General features: G+C 46.0%; 1 long non-coding RNA gene across 1 annotated transcript; it reads left to right on the plus strand.

Annotated features, from left to right (window-relative positions):
* Nucleotides 1-10,457: 10,457 nt before the first annotated feature.
* Nucleotides 10,458-10,906, plus strand: LOC135816615 (uncharacterized). Its single transcript, XR_010553413.1, has 2 exons — nucleotides 10,458-10,646; nucleotides 10,729-10,906. It is a non-coding gene; the product is annotated as an uncharacterized LOC135816615 (long non-coding RNA).
* The last annotated feature ends 320 nt before the right edge of the window (nucleotides 10,907-11,226 follow it).

Below are 11,226 nucleotides of genomic sequence, written 5' to 3' on the forward strand. Positions count from 1 at the left end.
TCTGCCTCCGTCCTGCTTTCAAATTATTAATCGTGGAGGCACACAATATACCGAGCCGCCGTGGCTCGGTAGTTCGATCCATCTATAATTTGTTTCATTCCTAGTCGCACAGTCTAGTCCTCTATATTATTGCTTTCGTCACGTGGACTTTGTCTGCTTCTGCTGTGATGCTGACACATACATGTAATTGGAGTGATATGTTTCTGAACTTATTTTCCTTATAGTTGTAGTCTTTTGGCTTATTTCCATCATTCCCTGTAGTATTTTGACAAGAAGGGAACGAAAACGTTCAATACTTTGACACATGTCCTAATTGGCTGGTGGTGAATCTTGCGTAGATGCATGCGTAGATAATACATTTTTTGTAATATTTTCTGCCTCCGTCCTGCTTTCAAATTATTATTATTATTTTTATTATTATTATTATTAAATTTTTGATAGGGCAATCCCCACAGGCCTAAGGCCTTTTGACAGGTACCCTAAAAAATGAAGAACAGAATTACGGAAGGTATGCAAGGAAGAACTTGAGCGGACCTCCGCTGGGAGGGCATTCCAGCGGTCAGAGCCAAGGAAAGTGACAGAAAATAAACCATAGCGACGTTTGGCTGTCGGAAGAGCAAGGGAAGAGGACACTTGAGAGCGGGTGCGAGAACTAGTGCAGGTAGAATTAGAGCGGAGACAGAAACAGTTAGCAACAAAGACACTAGCCAGATCATGAAGCGCACGGTACGTTAGAACGTACAGCTTGAATTGGTACCTGACAGACAAGGGAATGATATGGTAGCGGGCAAGAACAAGGGAGACATCAGATAGGCGGGGCATGCAAAATACAATACGCAGCGCTCTATTACTAAGTCGGACAACACGGTCATGGAGGGAGGCAGAAAGGCAGTGAGCAAAGGAATTAGACCCATACTCAAGTATGGACTGAATGGAACAGATGTAGAAAGCCCTCTTAGCATCGATCGTTAAATGGTCTCGGACCTTTCTAAACATTCCTAACTTACAGCCTATTTTACGTTCTAATTGTGCAATGTGAACTCCAAAGGAGAGATGTTCGTCAAGAACTATACCGAGGTATTTCACGTGTGCACTAGGGGTGATGGTGACATCTTCAATCTGAACGTTGACATCGGGGTCAAGAGGTTTCGACTACTATAGACGATTATTACTATACGCGATAACTGTGTATGTATAGAATAAACACCGATGTCGTAGTGTTTATGGGAATATAAATACTGCTATAAAAACCGAGGCGTAGCCGAGGTTTTTATAGACAATGTTTATATTCCCATAAACACAAGACAGAGGTGTTTATTCTATTTATACCTAGCTTCGTTTTTGGCCTGAAATACTGGTCCGAAATAGCTATTTTAGTATCCCAGTATACAATAGTATACTATTATGTGTAGGTAGTATTGCGTGTTCCAGACCTAAGACCTTTCTTTCAACCAACATCTGCATCAACACCCTGGTGGCTGGGTGGTCAAGATAGGTGCTTGGGAATCTTATGGTTGCAGGTTCGATTCCTGCTGAAACTTCTTTACTTCTTCAATTTTTTCTTTTTCAATTGGAGAGAAAATTTCTTAGTCCCTTGAAAGTTGAAAAGTTACAACCTCTAAGTGGGTAATATAGCAAATTATCGCCTTCTTAGTATTTGACCCCACTAATTTCCCTGATACCTAAGCGGTCAAATATATCGCGTATTTGACTGCTTAGTCAAATACACGATATATTTGACTACTTATATTTGAAGTGTGTGGGTTACAGTGAGGGCTGCGTCCCACCCGCCTGTGTGGATTCACAGGAAGTGTGAGTTACGAAGTCTGAAGAAAACGTTGAACGGTCTCTGCTGGGATGACGACTACACCATAGCTCAGTGGTTAGAGCATCGCTGGCTACAAGCGAGGGTCCCTGGTTCGAGTCCTGGTGGTGACAGTCAATTTTTTCTTCAGACTTTTCCCGTTTGTCTCTTTCCCTCAAACCAGTTAATATTTTATGACTTGGGGCTCCCCGCGTGCTAGTTTGTACGTGAAGTGTGTGGGTTACAGTGAGGGCTGCGTCCCACCCGCCTGTGTGGATTCACAGGAAGTGTGAGTTACGAAGTCTGAAGAAAACGTTGAACGGTCTCTGCTGGGATGACGACTACACCATAGCTCAGTGGTTAGAGCATCGCTGGCTACAAGCGAGGGTCCCTGGTTCGAGTCCTGGTGGTGACAGTCAATTTTTTCTTCAGACTTTTCCCGTTTGTCTCTTTCCCTCAAACCAGTTAATACTTATATTTGACTACTTATATTTGACTCCTTTAATAGAACTTCTTGGACTTAGAAATTTTCTCTCCAACTTAGAAAAAGAAATTTTTGAAGAAAGCAGAAATACACAAGACGGGATTTGAACCCACAACCATGTGGATCTCAGTCACTCTTCCTTACCACCCAGCCACTGTGCTACCGATGCTGAACCTAGTTTAAACAATGATCTTGATCCTGCAATGCCGTACAATGCGGTATGTGCTATAGTATAATACTAGAATTACAAGGATATGTCGTATATGAAGAGAAACTATTGCGTGGAGAACACGATAAATAGATTATAGACCTCATAGTTGGTCTATACAGGATATATAGACCTCGTAAAAGACCTCGGGGGACCTCGGTCTTTTACTTGGTCTATATATCCTGTATAGACCTCCTAACCGGTCTATAATCTATACGTATATACCAGGGAGTCGTATCTATACGACTCCCTGGTATATACCCCAAGTTAAAGTGGTGAATATGTATAGGATATTACCCAAGTACGAGGGTGTTACCTCCCGAATATAGGATTACCCAAGTACGAGGGTGTTACCTCCCGAATATCATCCCGACTGCGTAGCAGGAGGGATGATATGAGGGTACGGTAACACCCGAGTACGCGGGTCAATATCCTACTTATCCCAGGTACATCTACGCATTTTGGGGATCGACGCAACTGCGTTCTGAATACAATTACCAAGGTACAGCTATACCAAAAACAAAATGCTGCCTTTCTTTTCAATCCAGTCAAGGTTTGAGAGCGATGGAGCTCGGGAGACAAGTTGCATTTTAGTAGTTGGACTAGAGAATTGACGAAGATTGCACTGTTATGATACATAGTCATTTGGTTCAAAGTATTAAAGGAACCTTTCACATTCAGGGGAGGCAACACCAGAAGTTGACAACACCAGCGGGCTGAATGTGCCACGATCCACATTGAGGATTCGCTCTCCGTACTGCAGCTTCTTCTGGGGGCCTAAAGCCAATAAATACTGTTTATAAAATACTCCTTTGCCAACATATGTACTGTAATAGTTTTACCTTGACACTTCTTGCTTGTCTTATGGTAACACCTTGTGTTCCTACTATTCTCACTCCTGCCGTTCTCGCCTTTCTTTTGCTTTATGGTTTGAACATCATTCGGTGAATTCTCCAATCAATCAAGTCACTGTTACACTGATAGCTTGAGGATGGTTGAGATCATCGTTTGCCCTTTGACGTGCCTTGTGCTCCTGGCCGCTACTGCTCTGCTATACGCCGCTTTCCGTGAGATCCGCCGCGCTCGGGACAACGTGGCTGCTACAGTTGGACGACATCAATTACCTGCTACATCAAGCTCAAGTCCCCCGGATCTAGCCCCGTGTCGATCGCGTTCTCTCTCCCAGACAAGCCCGAGCGTCAAACGCGTTACCAGAGAACCGAATGTTTTCCATGGCAACCCTTCCGAGTTCAAAGAGTGGGTATTTACGGTCGAGTTAGCCTTGAAGTGCTCACCTCAAGGTGACCCGGAGAGCCAAGTTAACTTTGCGGCTAGCTACCTCGCTGGGAATGCGCGTCTTTGGCTAATTTCTTCCATGGAAGCAGGTGAGCAATTTTCGGATTGGCATTCTTTGAAAAGCGCCCTAGCGCGATGGCCCTCACCATGACGGGGAAAGAGTGCGGTTGGATATGTTCTCTATCCAACAACGTGGGTCAATTGAATCGTACGTAACGGAGTTTTCTCGGCTAAGTTTACAGGTGCCGGAACTTGACGAACTCTCCAGAGCCTTGCTATTTGTCAACGGCCTGCACGGTAACATGCGGACCTTGGTAGTGAAGGAACACCCCACTACACTGTCAGCCGCTGTTCAGGCAGCGCTAGCAGTCACCTCAGACAGCCGATTTCAGCGCAGACCACCACTGGCGACCGCGCCGGGATTCGCACCACCATCAGGTAGCAGAAAGCTAACAAAACTAAGCCCCGAGGAACGTGAGACATTACGAGCCCAGGGGGGCTGCTTCGCATGTCGTCGACCAGGCCATATGGCCCAGAATTGCCCGCAGCATCGAGATCACCCAAACGGTGGACGTCAGTAAGGCCGATGCGATTACTGACGCATCAAGAAAAGGCATTACCTGCGTGTAGTGTGTGCTCCGTCTCTACCCGTAACCGATTCAGTAGCCTCGCTGTGGAGGATGTTGACGATGATGCTGAATGCTCCGAAGACAATTTCAAGCGAGATGTTACACCAACTATTGAGGCCCAGGTTACCAGCGTCAATGTGGAAACGGAACATGAGCTCCTGCGTGTAGAAGGCAAAATCAACGGTCGTCGCGCGCTTATGTTAATAGATTCGGGCTCGACCCATGATTTCATTGCCGAACAGTTTGCCAGGAGAGTTAACCTGCCAACCGAAATTGGCTCGGAAAACCTGAATGTCACGCTGGCTGATGGAGCATCAAGCTCGTTTCCCATGGAGACGACCCATGAATTGAAGGTTATCGTAGGCGACTTCAGCGATAACCAAACCTTCACGGTGTTCCCCCCTTCATCGCTATGACGCTATATTGGGGAAACCTTGGTTAACGAGTAACAATCCAGACATAAACTTCCGGACGAATGAAGTCAGGTTGAACTCGAATGGTTTGCCTTGTGCGTCGCCCAGTCAAAGCGAACCGACCGCTCCTGTGGAGGCGATGTTCATATCTGGTCGTCAGGCTAGGCATGCTCTTAGGAGTGGAGACGAAGGTGTTCTGGCGTGGGTCAGCGTAGAAGACGGCATTGGCAAGGAACCTCCCGACAAATCCACTCAGAACGAGCACCCACTGGCCAGATCTCAAGGCCATGTTCCGTGACTATGACGATCTTTTCGCGGATGATCTGCCAGCTAGACTCCCACCAAAGAGGTCTGGAGACCACGGAATCCGCCTGGAGGAAAGCTCATCACCCCCATCGCGACCTGCCTATCGCCTGCCCAGGCCAGAAATGGAGGAATTGAAGAAACAGCTCACAGAACTCTTGAAAAAGGGTTTCGTAGAACCAAGTAAGTCCCCCTTTGGTGCACCGGTGTTTTTTTGTCAAGAAAGCTGACGGTTCGTTACGTATGGTCTGTGATTGGAGGGAGCTAAACAAGATAACTGTTAAGAACAAGGCGTGCTTGCCCAATGTGGATGATTTATTCGATACCGTACAGGGCGCTAGGTACTTCACGAAACTAGACCTCCGATCAGGGTATAATCAGATTCGCATTCAAGCTGAGGACGTGCCCAAAACCGCGATTAACACTCCCTTTGGGCATTACCAATTTAGGGTCATGGGATTTGGTCTCACCAATGCACCGGCAACTTTTCAATCCATGATGAATACGATTCTTCAACCATATCTGAGGGAGTTCGTAGTCGTGTTCCTAGATGACATACTCATCTTCAGCAAAACGTGGTCGGAGCATATGCAGCATGTCCGGTCGGTATTGAGCGTGCTCCGGGACAACCAGTTATTTTGCAAACGGTCAAAAAGTGAATTTGGCGTGGAGAGTGTGCGGTTCCTGAGACATTGCATCGATGGACTGCACATCGCCCCTGACCCAGACAAGATTGCCGCAGTAAAGTTCTGGCCCGCTCCGACTTCAGTCACAGAGGTGAGGCAATTTCTTGGATTTACGAATTATTTTAGGCGATTCATAGATCAATACTCATCGCTCTCTAAGAACTTAGAGGAGATAACGGGAAAACATGCACGATTCGAGTGGAATAGCTCTCGGCAACATGCCTTTGAATCGCTAAAGCATGCCTTGTTGAATGCGCCCCTATTGCGGCTGGCTGATGTGAACCGACCATTCAGAGTGGTAACAGATGCAAGCGATTTCGCCTTGGGATGTGTTCTTCTCCAAGAACTAGAGGAAGATGCCTGGCATCCAGTGGCTTATGCTAGCCGAAAATTGGCTGCTGCTGAACAGAATTATACAGCTACAGAAAGAGAAACATTGGCCGTAGTGTTTGCGCTAAGGACCTGGCGCATCTACCTCAACACTTTGAGGTCATTACAGACAACATGGCGGTAGTTTATCTGAAAACAAAACCAAGCATTACAAAGAGAGAGGCGCGATGGGTTGAATTCCTAGCTGACTATGACTACACAGTCCGTCACAGACCCGGCAGAGAGAACCCTGCAGATCCCCTTTCGCGTCGCCCAGATCTCCATGAGAGTAACCTCGTGGAGAATGCAGTACCACGTTTGAATGCTATTGAGTATGCTTTAGCAATGAATGATGACGTGTCCACTACAATATCAGATGCCTACCAGAGAGACAAAGAGCTAACTCCCATCATAGAAAGATTGAAGCATTCTCTCCGAGATAATTTGCATGATCGCTATTATTGGGACGAATCCACTGATCGCTTGTACCTCAAGGCATCCCCCAATAACCGGTTGTGCATACCACAGTGCGGTGTCCGGTTAAAGCTCATTCAAGAACACCATGAGTGTGCAACGGCTGGCCACCCGGGTCGTGATCGAACGTACTTCCGCCTAGCACGTTTTTTCAACTGGCCCCGAATGGGTCTCGATATCAAGAGATTTGTCAAAACCTGTTATCTCTGCCAGCGAACGAAGGGAGGTCAGCCACGAACAGGGCTTCTCCAGTCACTTCCAATACCTGATAGTCCTTGGCAGGATATCTCAATGGATTTTATTGTTGGATTGCCCCTTACTTCTCGTGGCTTCGACGCAATTTACACCTTTGTGGACCGACTTACGAAATGCGTACATCTTGTTCCAACAAACTCGAAGATTGATGCTAAGGGCAGCGCTCAACTGTACATTCAAAACGTGTTTCGTCTGCACGGGCTGAGCTCGACCATTGTTTCCGATCGCGATCCACGATTCACTACAGCTTTTTTTCAAAGAAGCATTCTCTCAGCTAGGAACTAGATTGGCATTCAGCACTGCTAACCACCCTCAAACGGATGGTTTGACAGAGAGAGTTAACCGGCAAGTGGGAGATGTTCTAAGAGCATTTGTGAACTTGAGACAGAACAATTGGGATTCGCTTCTACCACTCTGCGAGTTTGCAATTAATAGTTCACAACAGTCATCTGTAGCTAATACACCGTTCTATCTGAACTATGGGTTTGACCCTAAGTCCCCGCCCAAATTCATTTATACGGGAGGGGAAAGGAGTGATTCGGTCGATTGGCTTCATGAGCAGGAAGCCGCAATAAGGATAGCTCGAGATGCAATGCTCGACGCCCAGGCAAGGCAAGCTCTATACGCAGACCAGACGAGAACGCCCAGTGATTTGAAGGTTGGTGATAGCGTTCTTGTCTACAGAGACTTTCTACTGACCCCGGAAGCTCGTGGCCAGCCCTCTCGGAAGTTGCAACCCAAGTGGTTTGGTCCGTATCGTATCCAGGCTAAGATTGGAGCGAATGCTTTTAGTAGTAGTGACCGAGCGGGTCCTGGTGCTAGGTTGAACCCACTTGACCTTATGAATGGGTACTTGAACTTTGCGGTTGTTAATTAAGTGGCCACTTGACCTTTTAATTGGATAAGTGGTAATGAAGTGGCCACTTGAGATCTGAAGTGGTTTTGAAGTGGGCCAGGTGTCATATTTAATTGGATTAATGACTAAGTGGTGTTTGAAGTGCCTCTCGGCGACATACGTCCTTTTAAAGTGGTGGGTGTGGTTGTTAATAAGATTCACTGTCTGGGAATGTGGGGCACTTTGTGTGTACTGTATGCGGACTTGTTCTTGATAGCGTGCTGTTGCCGGAGGTGAATTTTTCCGAGAGATGCATTCTCCCATGGCTATATGCGGCTGGGGAGCGATTGACTGCCGTCGACAGACATCTGGTACGCTTCATGCAGAAGACCGGTGTCCTGCTGAACCTTCACGGTGTGCTGGAACCGTTGCAGTACATGAAGAAGGAGAGTGGCTACAAGAGCCTGAACTATGCCATAGCTCTGACATGCATCTGTGCTGAGCACGACGAGATTTGCCAGAAGCTTCAGCCATATCTTCCAAAGAGCCATGTGGCGTGGGCACGATCCAGCAAGCTAATGAGTTGCAAACCGCAGCAATTTTCGAAAGCCTGGCTCCGCCAACTTCTAATCCGTACAAAACCTCTTACCCCTTTTCAGCTGAAGAAGTTGAAGCAGAATATCCGAGAGTTTAATTCTGAGGAGAAGGAACTGATGCAAAGACTAATCCAATCTTACGGGTGCTGTGAACCTCGTGTGGAATTAATTCCTGCGGAGATGAAATGTGCGCTGTACCGTTTCTCAAGTGCCATGTGTAGGGCGAGGAAGATGATGATGAAGGGTACCGTTGCCGCTGTATAAAACCCCTGACATCTTAATTTTCCATCATTTCGCAAAGCATCCTTGCCAAGTCACAAGTAATTGTTGTTGTTGTCTTCATCCTTGCTATTACTTTGGTGAAGAAGAAGAAGAAGAAGAAGAAGAAGAAGAAGAAGAAGAAGAAGAAAAACAACAACAACAACAACAACAACAACAACAACAACAACAACAACAACAACAACAACAAGAAGAAGATCATGAACATGTGGTCTATTTTGAAAGATCATGGTGAGGACGGCCATTGTCCAATGGGTGCGCTGATGCGTTGTGCTGCGCGGTTAGGAATCGCAACCTCGCTGACAAACCTGGTGGAACCTTTCAATGGAGACCATGGATATGACCAAGCAGTTGTTGAAAGTCACCCCATAACCAACTTGATCTGGATTGCTGCCAAGGACATGGCTTGCTGCGGGCGGAAAGAACTACTTGATGTAGTGAAGCTGCTGTTTCCAGTTGATCCAAGCCCTGATGGAAGTACGCCTAGTACTGCTACTGGCAAGTCGGACATTGCTCAACGCTACCTCATGAAGAACCTATCCTGCGTGTTCAAGAAGGTGAAGAGCACCCCTTCCAGTAACAACATTAGTATGATCATCGTGTTGGTTGCAATGCTCATTCTCTTGTGTGAAGAAGCGTCGCTGAGAGGATACGATCATGAGCTGCACTGCACTCTAGTTGAGTTCTTCGATCAAGAACTGCATGCTCTTGACGTGGTGCACTACAAGCGTTGTCAGCAAACTCAGTCAACATTCACGAATTGTGGAATTCCACAAATGCTCACATTGATTACTATTATGTCTATCCTTGCCTCCCTCACTTTGAGCTATATTATTTGACATGTACACACACACACACACACACACACACACACACACACACACACACACACACTCAAATCATCATCATCATAATACATGACGTTATTCATTAAAAATGTTTTATTATAATTTATCAATACACTTGGTAAAGAAAACGGAATGAATCATAAATGTTGTAGTTTCTGTACACGCCTGTGATGGTATCGTCCATTCTCAGTACGGCTTGATTGGCATGGAGTGGGTTGGAAGTGAATGACAGCGTGCACTTGTTCTTCCTGGGTGTTTGACTGTGTGACATCCAGTAGCGTATCTCCTTTGTCCCGCGCTCTGCAGCATCTGCAGGGTATCCAACTAGAATGTATAACCCAAGTGGCACAATGGTACCGGCATCCACATTTTTCCAAATGGGAATTCAGTGAGCACCAGTTCTGTGTTTGCTTGAGTCTCCGGGAGTGTTCCGCTGACAGTGTGTTCTTCTAAAGCGAAAGTTTGTCGTATCAGTGTTCTTCTTAACGAGGTTTCACTGTACATAGATGCAAAAAGACACACATAGGTGGTCTTTATATTACATTGTCTATTCCTTGATACATTGACACGTCTGTGTATTGCTCCCCGTTCTGATAGTGATAGGTGTATGTTTTTGTTGTAATCGCCGTCACGTGAACGGTGTTGTCAGCCCTCACCTCTCTTCTTTTTACCATACATTCCTTGTAGACTTGTAGGGTTTCATTCTGTTGATGTTGTTGTTGTCCGTCTTGTTGTCGTGGAGGTGGTGGAGGTGGGCTAATTAAGTGGCCACTTGAAATGTGAAGTGGTGTTTGAAGTGCCTATCGGCGACATAAGTATTTCTTTTAAAGTGGTGGGTGTGGTGTTAGTAAGATTGACTGTCTGGGATTTTTTTTTTGAAATTGAATTATGATATTCTGGAATATTCTAGGTATTGCCAGACTACCCTTCAACCAACGAGCATCAAACAACTGGATGGGGATAAAAGTGATTGGAGCCGCCTTGATGAGTCCCATTCAACTCCAGCCTGAAGATCGTCTTCTTCTTCTTCAAAACAAAGATGCAATTCAGCTGTGACTTATGTCTTAAGACTACGACCGGCCTCCAGCCGTTCGTTGACCACGCCAAATCAAAAGGACATCGGAAGAACCTGGAGGCTGGTCGTCAGCCGGTTTATAAATGTAGCTGGTAAGTGATCTGTTATACAATTATCTTTATTTGAAATACAGGAGATCTTATACATCTTGTTTTATCTTTTTCCCCCATGCAGCGATGACGAGTGGATTGATCTTGGGGCAATGAAGGATCACGTTACAACGTCCCGACACATCAACAACTACCTTCAGAGGCTTATCAACTTCTACGGGGTGTTGCCCATTAACAGCGTGACGAAGATGGCGCAAGCCCAGGCGGAGCTCCTGTGTTTATAATAAAAAGTTTAAAACCAACATATCTGTGTTAAATGTTTGTGTGAAAGGGGTCGAGTTCTCATTCAATTGCATGTTCCGAGTTGATTGGTTTGGAACGTTGAAGTTCGATGTGATCGACGTATTGGGTAGCTGCAAGTTCGTTGAACAGAGCGGTGGCAAAACATGTGACAGTTGTTTTTTGGCACGTTGTAAAAGCCCTTGACGAGATTCGAGTCGTAGAGGAAATCTACCATATTCTGCAGATTTAGATTCGATTGGTCAGTAATAATCTCCTCTATTGCCGTATTGGAGTTTTTCGATAGGCACTCGTCAGCTCCGCATTATAGTCTATAGACGGA

Source organism: Sycon ciliatum, chromosome 5 (genome assembly GCF_964019385.1).
Source record: "Sycon ciliatum chromosome 5, ocSycCili1.1, whole genome shotgun sequence".
Lineage (NCBI taxonomy): Eukaryota > Metazoa > Porifera > Calcarea > Leucosolenida > Sycettidae > Sycon > Sycon ciliatum.